Source organism: Cydia pomonella, chromosome 12 (assembly GCF_033807575.1).
Source record: "Cydia pomonella isolate Wapato2018A chromosome 12, ilCydPomo1, whole genome shotgun sequence".
NCBI classification, from domain to species: Eukaryota; Metazoa; Arthropoda; class Insecta; order Lepidoptera; family Tortricidae; genus Cydia; species Cydia pomonella.
In genome coordinates this window covers 21,205,302-21,220,034 of record NC_084714.1, presented here as the reverse complement: position 1 = coordinate 21,220,034, position 14,733 = coordinate 21,205,302, and the positions used below count along the sequence as shown (strand labels likewise).

Sequence of the window (14,733 nt, the reverse complement as noted above, 5' to 3'; positions counted from 1 at the left end):
TTCGTTGGCAATGATTTGCGAAACAAATTCCATACAAAACTTTTTTCTTCCTAGTTGCGTCAGCCTGATCGGAATTTGGCAGCTAACTCCATCTTGCGTCCAGTAGAAGAATCAAAATCGTACAGAAAAAAACTACTCTCTGCCTTAGGATCCCCTTTCAAATGTCATAAATCCAAACATGGCAGCCATACCCATCGACAAAAAAGTCTACCGTTGATCTAATTTCATTTGACAGTTAACTAATACGTATTCGACACGCTTATATTTGACAACTAGAATCCTGACTAGAGCTGGGACTGCGTACCAAAAGTACGTCTCTGTTACTCGTACCAAAAGTACGTCTAAAATACCAGTTTTACGAGTATGACCCCCAATAGGCAGTTTACGTATTTGCCGTGCTTAGGCGTCTTACAAATAAGGATTATTTATGCAAATATCGACTTATTATTTCGGTAAGGGTCGGAAATATGGTGACGTTTTGAGTGAAGGCTATGAATCTATTGTCATATTTTTGTTATATATTATTGCATTATTTTTAGATACAACAGACACCCAGACGACCATCTGTTAACAAAATTTTATTTTGCCTAAAGTAACGGTAAGAATGGAGGTACGAGGTGATAAAAGTTTCATATTTGTTTTATTTCAGAAATCAAAGTCCGTACTTTTAAATACTCTACAAGCTAAAAGTAGTCTTTTACAAATAACCTGTTCCAAAAACTATTCCGGTACAACGCCCCGCCTCTAGTGTGGATATTGTTCACTGACAGGTGGTGATAATAGCAATTCGACAAGTCACAATATTTCTCACATCAAATGGAAATCAACACGAAACGTCACTTTTAGCATGTCGAATAAGGGCCCAGAGGCCCTTGGTGCATTGATGACATAAAATTTCTCAGTAAGTTGGGTCAACACCTTCGGTAAAAAAGCGGTGACCCCAGGTCAGGTACATATTTAGTCCAGCATATTTCGTTGGCCATTCAAAGAGGCAACTCCAGCAGCATGCTGGAAACATTTAGCTGGGTACCTGCTGACTCTACTATATACACTTTTTATACCAACAAAAACCTTTTAAGTTAAGATAAGTACGTTTCATTCCAATGTAGAAGAAATTACCTACGAGAAATGCACTGAGAATAATTTCAAAACGACATATTAAGGTTTGATTAAGTTCCCTGGCTATGGTTCCCCTTGTAGATGTAGATGCAATACAGGGAACAGGCGGCACGCTGTCGGTCGCTTATTGCATGTATTCAGCTCAATTCCCAAGCCTTTGTACTCTCATATCCTGTAATAAGCGCACTTTGGACTCGTGTTTAGTCTTCATGCATCCTTTGAAACAGGAAATTTGACTAGGCATGCTTAATTTGCTGCGTTCGGTTCAATTATGTGCCCAAGTGCAGCAGTATACGGTCGAGTTCACAAACATCTATACAAGCCATAGTTCCAAAATATATTTACACGCCTCTAAAATGTGTTTGACCTCGACTGTACAAGTTTAATGATACTCGTATTGAGGTGAGTTGGGACAGTTTATTTAAAAGAAGTTGAAGTCTTCCTTTTTTAGAGCAAGCATACATTCCATGATATTACTATAAACTAAAACCAACTAACTAATTATTGATATGATACGATAAGGGGTGTCACAAAGGCGCAAACGCTTTGGTGGCTCGGTTGTCTAGAGCGAATGGGAGATGATCGGGCGGTGAAAAGAGCGTTTGAGGGAAAACCGACAGCACGCCGCCGGTCGGCCTTAGGTATCGATGGGCGGATGTGGTGTGGTTGAAGATTAGTAAGGAACTGCACAGGACCGGGATCAGTGGCGAGCAGTCGTGTAGGAGGGAGTAAGTAAGTAAGCATACTTTCGGAGCATTGTACCTAAAATGCTTGTCAAATAGATATGAATCTGGACTAATGGATTATTTAACTGTGGGTGTTGGTGGACTATACCTTCTAAAAAGGTCATATGATATACCTAATAATACCAACTTAAGAATATAAGGTACTCTAGCAAACGTACTGAAGATTTGTTTCAGGGCATAAGTTTGGTGTCATTGACTAGAAAAAAAACCACCACACCAGCACGAGCGGCATAGGCAATCTTTATTCGTCAAAAACGAATGAGAAAGTTTAATTTTATCCACAAGACTGGCAAAGTAGTTACATGTAAATTTTATTTGTTTCCTCATGTTGGCTGGTGGAATTCTAGTGACAAGAAGTGGTATCAGGGACAAAGATTTAAACATCATTTGCCCTTTTACAAATTTCACGTCAAAAACATTTTTCTCTGCTTTTACCTACTCAGAATAAGATTTGATGCCCTTAAATGGATCATCAGTGTTTTTGTTACATCCACATTCTATCCTGAATAATATTTTTTTTACAAATTCAGTGAAAGAGTAAGCATCTCAGCTCGTTTGCTATTCTAAGCTTATGATATCCCCTTCAGGGTTTTACGAAACTAAAACTTGTTGGGCATAAACAAAACCGTAAGTCGGCTTAACTTTTCTAATATTGAAGTTTCCATGGAACATATGCCTAAGACGAGCCGTCTACCTATACAGGGTGATTCGTGAGATGTGAGCAGGACTAAGCTAACTTAAGTGCCAATTACCCCGATTTCGGGCCCGAGAAAGACTATTTTTCCGTATCGCTAAATATCAGCACATGCAGCAGCATGGTTAATATGCAAAAATATCAAACATTGAAAATTTTTGACAATTAAAGACAAAGTATTTTTCACCACATCTCTTCTTCCTCGCGTTGTCCCGGCATTTGCCACGGCTCATGGGAGCCTGGGGTCCGCTTGACAACTAATCCCAAGATTTGGCGTAGGCACTAGTTTTTACGAAAGCGACTGCCATCAGACCTTCCAACCCAGAGGATAAACTAGGCCTTGTTGGGATTAGTCCGGTTTCCTCACGATGTTTTCCTTCACCGAAAAGCGACTGGTAAATATCAAATGATATTTCGTACATAAGTTCCGAAAAACTCATTGGTACGAGCCGGGGTTTGAACCCGCGACCTCCGGATTGCAAGTCGCACGCTCTTACCGCTAGGCCACCAGCGCTTATTTATTTTTCACCACATATATAATATAATAATTTTCGGCGCGACGCGATATATGTGCATTCCGCGAGCAGTTATTTCGATTCTGACCGTCCTCCCGCGGACCGGCCCCGGTCCCCGTCGCTGGCTAACCGGTCCGGTGACGTGATGGTGGACGTCATCGCTGTTGCTGTGGAGTTAGTTCGATGCGGCGGCGGGCTTCTCGCCAACACCAGCTGATGAAGGCTCTCTTGGTTGTCGAAAAACTGATGAGAAAATTGCATTTTATCCACATGTAATCAAATGGAAATTTTGAGTTGTTTCCTTATGTTGGCTGGTAGAATTGAGTTTTAAATGATGATTTTGAATAATAAATATTTAATAACATTCATTTTGAATAGATTTGGTTTGATTTTGTGTGGCATTTTACAGTTAGTATTTTCCTTGTGCTGGTGTGTTTCACGAATTTTCATGTAATTTTCACGAATTTTTGATGCCAATAGATTTTGTGTATAGTATTTACCTGGGCTACAACGCTGTTAAAAAGATAGCATTTTGTTATTTTTTTGGGGGCAAAATTGTTGTTTAACCCCTCATGCTATGTTTATACCAAAGCAAACGAAAGATTACAAAATTGTGTGATGTCCAAAATGGAATCTTGAGGGTCTCAAGGTAAGAGGGTTAAACAAACTTTGCTCTCAAGTGAAACACATTTTTATTCACTACACCACCACGAAGAAAATACTAACTCTAAAACATTATTAAATATTTTTAAACTCTCGGCGGGGCCAATTAATAGTAATGGTAGGCTTAAGATTAAAACTTGTTTCGTTTTAATCGATTTAAAAATACAATTTGGTTAAAAAGTATATTTCTTGCAGTGATAAAAATTGCATCAAAATAGGCATAATTGTCAAACAAACTTTTTCCTAAAATAATTATTGCAGAAATATATTATTTTCCTTTCCTCATTTCTCCCCGATTGTGTTGTCCAAGATATTGTAATTCGTAGTCTAAATAAATCATCATCTGGAATTCGGAGAATTTAAATAATTATATTGTATCCACTAAAATAGCGATGCCGTTGCACACAAAAAATCAAATATTATCCCATTTTTTTATTACGTTTAAGATTCTTTATACTCACTAAGAATTTCACAATTCACTTACATGAGAACTTAAAACTACACAAATACATTTATTTTGCATGAAATTAGCGAAAAAACTAAAAACATAGAGGGTATTTAAACACACAGTAAAATAAAATAAAATAAATTTAATAAAGGGAAACCCCTCGGCGGGTTCTCTGTTCGTAGTCGCTTTCCCCTACAAAGCAGGAAAACGCTGGCATCGGCTACGAGCGTAGCGCTACGAAAACGTTAGTAGCGAATGTGTTAACTCTAGCAATTTAAATTAACCTTAATATAGGCTACACACACTCCCACACATACACCTCACGCATACACACGCGCGCGCACACACATACACACACACTCACACATACACACACACACATGTGGCTTCAATTAGTTATTTAGCTCCTTTCTATTTAATAAAATTCAAAGTTCCTGTTACGTTAAATGTAACTTAATTAATTTTTTAGTTAAATTTTTGTTTCTTTTAACCATTGTTTTGTTATTGTTAATTAGCAAACCAGTAAGGAAGAGCGGTATCTCTTGACACAGGTATCTTGTATACTTAAAAAGAGACGCCAACCTGCATATTGTTAAGTTATGAAGTTACTGAATAAATTTTTTTTTTTTTTTTTTTTTTATAGTGAGTGGATTAATTAGCGTTGAAAACAAGCGCTTGCTCGAGTCCTCGTGCAAACGGAACATGATGGATATCACAAACACCATGATTGATGATTGCTATGTGTAAAGCTACTCGTATCCCTAACGCGAGATTTTGATCACACAAACAGGGCCTTAGGCTCGGTTTATGGGTCAAAATTATTTTCCTTGTCCTGTGTTTGTCCAAAAAACATGTGACGGATTGTAGTTTTCTGTATGAGATGATATTTTTTTATTTATTCTCATGTAAATTATAATCTACAACTAGAAATAATAATAATATAATAGCACTCGACTTTTTATTTATTTATTTGATAGAAGAAAAAACATTCTAGTTTTGTGACTCATTTTCACTTACATTTTGTGTGAACCATCACAAATCTGACTCCCGAATTATGTATGAAAACACACACTTTTTTTTTATTTAATCAATAGTCGTCAAGGACTCTTGGTTGAAATAACTCAAAAGTTGGTAGTTTTGCGAATAAAAGTAAATGGTTCACGATCTATTCTTCTATCTAATCTTTTATAACAAGTTACCTGACGATGCTTTAAGATTACCCTTGCCAGCTCTTTTAAGAATTACCTAAAAAAGTCATTGATGTTGAAGGTTTATTACATAGTTGAGGACTAATTGACAGACAAACATGCATGGTCCAAACCAGAAACTGTAATAAAAACAAGTAGCAATTAAAATCATTGTATTACGTGTTGAGTTATAGGTGACACAGTTGAGCTAAGAAAGCACATCAAATATTTTATGGAGGTATTTTATAGCAATCAGTCAGATTTATATAATGTATATTCTCATTTGTTTATTAATTTTAATTTATTTCCCTATTGTAAGAATTCGTTATGTTTTCTGAAAGAAAGGGTATGATTTGATGTACCTACGTATATTTTTTTTTAATCAAACTATAAAGAAAAGTAGCTACTGTATGTAATGGGGATTTAAATCTTCTCGGGTCAGAGGTGTAGGGTTAGAGCTGGTGTAGCTTTATTTGGCGTTCATAAGCGCATTGTAATATGCCTACTTGAATAATAAACTATCATTTTGTAGCCCCAATAGACTTACCATGAGTACAAAATTGCAAGCTGCTTTCTGTTAGGTAATGCGACCCTATTACTGAGACTACGTGGTTTGAATTTTCTATTTATTTCGCCCAATTTCAATCTCTTTTGCTCCTTTTCCGCCTGAATAGGTAAATTAGCTATATAAATATGAAGATAAGAAGTCTTTCAATCAGCTTCTTAAGTCCGTTTTCTATTCGGAACTCAAGTTGGGAAACGTAGCCACGGGGAACAGTATCTGCGATATAAAGATGTTCTGAAGCGCCATCTCAAAGCTTGCGACATCCCATCAGACCATTGGGAGGAGCTTGCGGTTCAGAATGGCGCAATGAGGTAAGAGAAGGTATAGCTACTTTCGAAGAAGCTCGACTTGAACACCTGGACCAAGAGCAGCTTAATTGTACGAGTACGACCGGATATTTAAGGCAAAGGTTGGTTTTGCGAGCCAAAATAGTTTGTTTTAATCCATAGCTTTTTCTGTTACAACTATTAATGTAGAAGCTCACGGTCACGAATTAAAATATTTTTTTATTTGTTCTGTATTTTTTCATTAAGTGAAATGTAAAATTTCTTTTGAGTAAATAAATGATTTTAACCAGAAATACGTGCTCATCAGAAGAATTTGAAAAGGTCGCCGTTGTCGGACACGACATAGACAAAAAATAGGCCCCGTAGCACGCACGGTCGCATTTTTATCATTTGTCACCATGCCTGTCACGTTCTATGTAAGTGCGAAAGTGACGAGCATAGTGACAGGCGATAAAAATGGTACCATGCTGCTACCGCAGGTGTCAGTATTTAATTAGACTTATCAGGTGGTAAAAAAATCTGCTCCACCAAAAACTGTTGTCCTTAAAATAGGGCGGTATTGTTTTAAGTTACAAACTAGAGAATTTGTAAGTACAGAGGTATGAGCATACTTTAGTCCGTTCAATATTAGCAAAGCGATGGCACGAAACGATGCCGCCATACCTTTGGCCTATGATCTATTATATGGCGCCAGTTTTTGATATTTAACAAATTTAACACATATCGGCGAAAGAATAAAGATCGAAGTCAAATGGCGTTCTAAAATCTTTAATCATATATCGAAAGATGGCAGTAAATTTACTGTGGCTACAAAGTTTTCTTTGACAATCTACCTCTATTTCAAATTGTCTTTAATATTAAATAATCTTACACAAATGAATATAGTCCTACAGTTAACTCAAAAAGGTTCGTGTTAAGAATAGAGGCCGATATAATTTATAATAGATATATAAAAAGAAATCATTCATAACTTGGGGACCAAATAATACAAATATTCGTTATACAGAATGATTTAGGAGACGTGAGCAGAACTTACCCTACATACACGTGTTTCATAAGTAGGTAAATGTTAATGGATTGTTGACCATCGTTTTTACTTAATCAAAAACACACCTTCTCATCCTGTTTTTCAACTTTTGGTTACGTAAAAGTTTAGCTCCTTACAATCACGGTCACAACTAATTAATAATAACTCTTCATGACAGCGCAGCGCTTTGAAAATTTATTAATGAAGAAAATAAATGAGATAAAATGTTTCAAAAGTGATCAGACTCACATCACATTCAATTTGACATTACAGCGATGAGTATCGGCATTATAATCGCAGAGTGACCATTGTAAATAATTTTAAACTTTTTCATTCATTATTAAAAAATAATGTTAATTTAAAGTCAAAATTTGGCGAGTAGTCGCACAGGACCGAGACAAGTGGCGCTGTCTTGTGTCGGAGGCCAAATCTCATTTCGGGTCGCTGAGCCAACGGAGTAAGTAAGTAATGTTAGTTTCAGTTATACTTACCAGTAGATATTATAAACACTTGTAACTTACTGAATTCGTAATGTTGATCCTGATCTCGTCTCCTGGATCAACCTGTATACACACTAATTACCTTACCGGGATTCGAACCTGGAACCTCCAGTTTCGTAGGCAGGCTATCAAGTAGGCTAGGAGCTGGGCTCATAAACGTTCACGTTTATAATTCTCAACTTATCAACTCATCAGGCCTCTAAAGGCTTTGAATGTTTTATTCAATATCCGGATGTCAGGAACGTCATTCGCAGATAAGGTTTGCCCAGTTCAGTAAATTAAATTGTAAGTATTACATAATACAGTAGCCTATCTTGAGAAGGTGGACGGTAGACATAATAAATTACATATACCAATGCAATACGCTAAAACTTCCTGCCTCGCACAGCTGAACTATGTAATGAACTAATGAACTCTCACATTCCCAGAGCGATACGAACTTCAATCCTTCTAGAAAAGAGCGTACTATTATATTACCTTGAGTCAAAACTGGACGACCGCCCCGAAACCGCCTTTCCATACAAACGTAGTCCCCATTTTCCTCTCTGGATATCAACACTATTGAACACACTTTGACACGATTTGATATATCTTGACCCTATCTATGCCCTTTCATTTGATTTTATTTCGAATTTAATTATTATAAAAGTTGGGAGCATTTACAAATTTGTATGGAAATTGTTTTACGCTCCTAACTTTTACAGGCTTAGCTATAATACACATCAATATATGTAAACATATTTTAATAATGTTAATATTTAGAGAGAAAAATGAGGACTTCGTTTGTATGGAGAAAAGATCACACACTGAATCTATCATTACGACTTTCTGTGAAAAATGAATTTTATCTGACATAAATTACAGCTCTTAAAAAAGTTGATGGATGTATTGAAAAATGATCGTTAGTGGTTAAAGCATTTTCGCACATATTTTATTAAAATAACGTAAATATTATCTTGCAATTTACGTAATAGAAGAGAAACAATGTAACATGTTCGAATCTGGAGATAGATTACTGTATTCAATCCTTACACTGTGATATTTACGAGTAAATATTATTGATCCTGGCAAGAATAAATTGGACGCGATTTCAAAGGACATTATTTATTGACATAAATGATTGGAAGGCCTCTTGTAGTTAAAGTACAAAACAAACTTCTATTTCAATAGAAAATCTTTTGCCCGTGGATTACTTACTAAAATATTGGTAATCGTAGGTGTGTCATATTATTATTAAAGGGACCAATGCTTGGACACCAGTTTTTCCAAACCGTTATCATGTACTGGGCGCAAAACCTTTTAATTTAGGTTCCGCTCGAAAAACCGTTATTTTTAACAGGTTTTTAAGTGAAGAGTTCTTGCCATATTAACCGATTTAGAACGATAAAAACCGGTTTATTCATATGTCGGTGTCTATGATTTACGTAACATACCACCAGGCCGACGCCGTTGCGTCGCTCGTCGAATAAACCGGTTTTTTAGGTTACAATAAAGTTCTTAAAAACTTCGCGTTCTTATAAAAGTTCGGAGGAAAACCGTAACAAACCAGTATTTACCGGTATTTTAAACGGTTCTGAGCCTTGAGAGAGATTAGATTCTTCAATCGTAGATAATGAGGGTATTCAATGAAAGACGATATTCGACTCACAGCCTTTACTGGACAGGACTGACTACAAATCATAGCACACGTTACATTCCTCAACCTGAGCAAACCAGTACCTAGGTTAGATGCGGGCCATACGCATTTTCGTCCGGGTAATACCCCGTAAATGCGCCATTCGCACTCTTCTCATGCCAATGGCTCATTTACACGATGCAAGAACTCGCATGCGAGTTTCATTACATTGCGGTATTTGATCGGTCGGCCGAATTGGCTGCAACCTCAATAGTCCGCAATGAGTTCATGTGCCGTCTTAATCATCCCTAACAAGCGCATCTCATGCAAAGTTCGTATAAAAAGCACAATCTACAGCAAATTCTTTCAATTCATTAATTCATTCACTCGCTAGATCTGGACGCGTTTTAAGCTTTCAACTACGGGCCTAATTAGCGCAACTACTGCTACGGTATTTTTAAACTAACTGAATTCCGAACGCATTAAACAAGAAAATCTTCGTTAGTAAATTTAAACTTACCATCCGTTTATATAGTTAGGTAGTCATTTACATCTGAGTAAGCGAGTGTCCAAAATTAAACCAAGAGCTTAATGAGTGGTTAAAAAGTGGAATCATGAGTAATGCAAGAGTTTGAAGCCACCAGAGATGATAGAAAGTGAAATTCCTTTGCAGTTTTGAACCGTAGAGGATAAAATGCAACTTTATATATTGACGTCGAAAAATAAAAAGCAGTCTTTCGAAGCAAGTGTGGTGAAAACGATTTTTGTTACAGGTAGCAACCATTAACCTGTGTCAAAAGCGTTCAAGGTTAATCGAGTTTCCTGTGGACATCACATACTAAATAGAGTCCAAAGACTAATTTTCTTCCTGGAGCCTTATAGGCAAGCCTTCTATTTCTTAAAAGCTGTCCGATGAAAGCCTTAATAATTAACTGCAAATGGTAACTGGAAAGATCCTCGTTTTCCCGAACTTTTTTGACCCAAAGAAAGGATGCTTAGCATGAGAAATTTTGTACATCGACCTGTTTCCATCTTTATCCCGAGCGCGTCATAAGTTATTTATTAGATAAACCAATTTACAAGTTATACTTCATTATTATAGAACATTATACATATGTGGTAAAAATATACAAATCAATATAAAATTACCTAGATAAAGACATTAATAATATAAAAATACACATTAATTAACAGCCTTTTCGTATAGGAAACAACGTAATAATGTTAGAAATAGGCAGGGCAATGCAATGTGTTCCTGCTAAGCATATTTTATATACCTATGTCATTTAAAAACCATTAATGGCCCAAATGCCGTATCACACCCACTCAGAACTAGCCCATACACGGCATGGGCGGATCATTCATTTGCATTTTAATTACCTTCGCTGGAAAATCCAGGACTTTTGTCGATATAATTAATCGTTCATTGGCCCGTAGTGGCATATTCAGTGATCCGTACGTAACTTTAAATTAAAACGAAGTTATTTATATTGAAACAATTGTTTGGGTAATCTTCTTTGGCTATTTTAGGGTTTGGGTTCATTTTACACTCGGAAGGTTAACAGTCCTCAACTGTGCATTTTTCCAGAACCTTCTTACCTCGCTAAAGTTGTAGATAATCTGTAGAAAGAACTGTCACCTGCGGTGTTTCCGGACCGATGCGACCTTCAATCCTTCTAGAGCACTCATCTGGTGTTGCATGTGTTCATGGGCGACGGTTATCGCTTACCACCAGCCAATTCGTCTGATCATTTGCCTCCTATGTTATAAAAATATAGAACGAACTTAATGACTATATTTGGAAAAACATCTTCAACCTAAAATTATTTTCATTCTTTCATTAAGTAGAATCGTAATTAATCACTTCTTTGAACGTAGTTTTTGCTGGTCAAACTTTAGTGGGCAATAATGCAGATGCCAATATTTTCCTCCACAGGATATTATTATAATCAAATTAAACGTAGACTGCCAGAAAGAAAGAAAAACGAGTAGAACCAACCAGTGGTAAAGACAACGATAACAATTATACATATTGTAAATACCTACATACATATATAACATCCATAACTTAGGAACATATATCTGTGACAAACACACAGATAAATACTCTTAGCAAGATTCGAAACCAGGACCTCCTGCTATTGGCAGGCTCACTGCCAACTAAGCTAACTCTCTTTTCTTCTCTTCTTCCTCCATTTTTGCCACGGCTCATGGGAGCCTGGGATCCGCTTGACAACTAATCCTCAGAATTGGCGTAGACACTAGTTTCTACCAAAGCGACTGCCATCTGACCTTCCAACCCAGAGAATAAACTAGGCCTTATTGGGATTAGTCTGGTTTCCTCACGATGTTTTACTTCACCGAAAAGCGACTGGTAAGTATCAAATTATATGATATTTCTTCCTAAAATCTCATTGATACGAACCGAGGTTCGAACCCGCGACCTCCGGATTGAAAGTCGCACGCACTTACCGGCCACCAGCGCTTAAATTGCTGCTAGGCTGTTAAGAGGCTGTCAACACCCAATGTCCTTGAAATTGATGTTACTTAAACAGTTTTTTAAGAAAGACTATATTTGTTTTAGTCAAGTAAGAAAAATATATGTTCATATTAATTATATTTCAAAGACCGTGGTTGTACTCGATAGACGATTGAACGAAATCGGCTCGATAGAATATAATTGCAAAGATTGGTCTTAAAATCACAATTAAACGGTTTTATGTCGTTATTGTTTTGACTTATGGGTATGCAATTAAAATCACAATTTCAAAACATTTATATCTAAACCGTGGTTGAGTAAATTATACTAATAATCCACTTTTTTTTATTTAAATATTTTTCTTATTATTCCCTTGCCCAGGCCTAGTAACATGCGACAGTGCTATCTCATTTACTCCGATACAAATAGACAGTGTGCGCGCTTTAGGTATTGACAGCCTCTTAAATTGAAAGACAACACATACTCACTCATTTTGAGTGTCCCATCACTACTTTTTTCAACCATAACCTCATACCGTTTCACTCCCTTTTACTCGTATTCCATAATCACGTAGGCAGATACTTTACTCAACTTGACCTACACAAGGGCCCTACATTGCTCTTCAACTATGCCCTTTGTTCCAGCATTATGCGATACTGTAAGCCTTCAGAATGGCCATGCAAATGAGGTATCGGAAATATTAATCGCTAGGGAAATTTCTATCGGGTCTTGAAGCTCAATTACGTTATTAGATTTGAACTTGATCTTTGTGTTCGTCGAACGGAATTATGTCATTTTCGATGGATAAATCGTTGGGATTGAAGGTTGATTTTATCTTTCTTAGAATATAATTTAGTTTTAGAATGGAAAAATACAAAAAAAAAAAACGGTGTTAAGTGAAGTTTTTGTTTGATGAAACGTATATATAGGGTATACCGAATATTATTGACCACCCTCCAATTACTGGCCACCTTATACTAAATGGCTAAAATAAGAAATATATTTATTTATTTACACAATTCAAGTAAACTACCTTAATAACTATCGTTCTGATGATTAACTTAGATTGTGTGATTATTAAACAGAATCCCTTTTAGTATAAAGTGGCCAGTAATTGGAGGGTGGCCAGTAATAGACGGTTTACATATATTATAGGACATTATTACACAAATTGACTAAGTCCCACAGTAAGCTCAATAAGGCTTGTGTTGTAGGTACCTAGACAACGATATATATAATATACACACATATAATATACGATAGAAAAAAATATATCTAACTGCTGAACCTCCTCACAAAATTTCCAGACAATCGGTTGAGAATTGTGACCTGTAGAGGAGAACATGCGGACATTCAAAAGCAGTTTGCCCAAGTCAAAACGTAGACCCTCGCTTAAACAAAGCTTTATTTCAGATCAAGAGCGATCCATATTTTGTTAGTAACATTTTAGCCTCAACACTATGTTAGTAACCGATATATATTACTACTTAGACCTACCAATATCTACTTCTGTCCAGAACCTAATGAGCTGGCAGTCGAGGTGCACGTCTAACGCCCTCAGCATGCTGTTAGTACTGCCGCGCACACGTCTTAGTCGGTACGTAAAAGTGTGGTCTCGTCGCAACGAGGCCACACTTTTACGTCTAATGGCATAAAAATCGTCCGTTTGCGCCTCGGCGAACATGCCTGACGCACTACAGTACCTCGGCAGCCTTATCAGCATTCTAAAATAGTATTGTATTGGATACGCAACGTGTAGTAGGCCTTTTGTGTAAAACTTGCCCACAGACCGCACGTGTAAATCGTCTGACAATACGCTCTAAAAAATAGCGTCAGCTTTACTTGCGTATTGCAACGTGCGAATCTGCGGGCAAGCAAGTTGCCCCTTATAGACATTGCCTTCCTTTCTCTTTCTATGTCTATATCGTCTCTTAGTTCATTAGTTCAGTTTTGCTTCGGTCAATAACTGACAAAAACAACAAAACGATCATGCAACAAAGTTGTCAACAAAGTAATCACTACGATCAATCAAATAGGTTTACTAATATCGAGTTAGCGTGTTCTTACTTTAGTGTACTAAATTGACAAGTTTATTAAGAGTCACACGAACCTAGCCAAGTTTTACGACCGACCGACCGGAATGACGACCGGTCTGGCCTAGTGGGTAGTGAACCTGCCTATGAAGCCGATGTTCCTGGGTTCGAATCCCGGTAAGGGCATTTGTTTGTGCGATGAGCACATACATTTGTTCCTGAGTCATGGATGTTTTCTATATATTTAAGTATTTGTATATTATATATAACGTTGTCTGAGAACCCACAACACAGGCCTTCTTACCGTGGGACTTAGTACATTTGTGTAAAAATGTCCCCATATTTTTTTTTTACATAAATAAATAGTAATAAAATAAATAAATGTTTGGAAACAAACTTACACAGATTAACCTGGCCTCAAACTAAGCAAAACTTGTACTATGGGCACTAGGCGACGATATACATACGTATAACATAGAAAACCGCCATGACTCAGGAACAAATATCTGTGTTCATCACACAAATAAATGTCCTTACCGGGATTCGGATTTCGAACCCGGGAGCATCGGTTTCATAGGCAGGGTCACAAAATTAATGCCTTTGGAATAGTCTCCCTGTCAAAATTAGACAGTGTCCGAACAGGTTTGCTTTTAAAAAATCCTTAAGTGAGCACTTTGGTGACAGTACTGGAAAATCTTAATGTTTCTGCTTTGTAAGTTCATCTGATTTCATATAATTATGTACCATGTACATGTTTCATATATATGTGCATTTATTTGTGTAATGAGTATGGATATTTGTTCCTGAATCATGGGTCTTTTCTATGTATTTATAAATTTTTCGTGTACAGAAAGA

The 14,733-nt window shown here is 36.8% G+C and overlaps 1 long non-coding RNA gene across 1 annotated transcript in view; it reads right to left on the bottom strand.

Annotated features, from left to right (window-relative positions):
* Positions 1–12,721, bottom strand: part of LOC133523840 (uncharacterized) — a 65,409-nt gene extending 52,688 nt beyond the window's left edge. Inside the window, exon 1 of the long non-coding RNA XR_009800288.1 lies at positions 12,185–12,721. This is a non-coding gene — a long non-coding RNA (uncharacterized LOC133523840). The remainder of the gene's footprint in view (positions 1–12,184) is intronic.
* Positions 12,722–14,733: the final 2,012 nt, after the last annotated feature.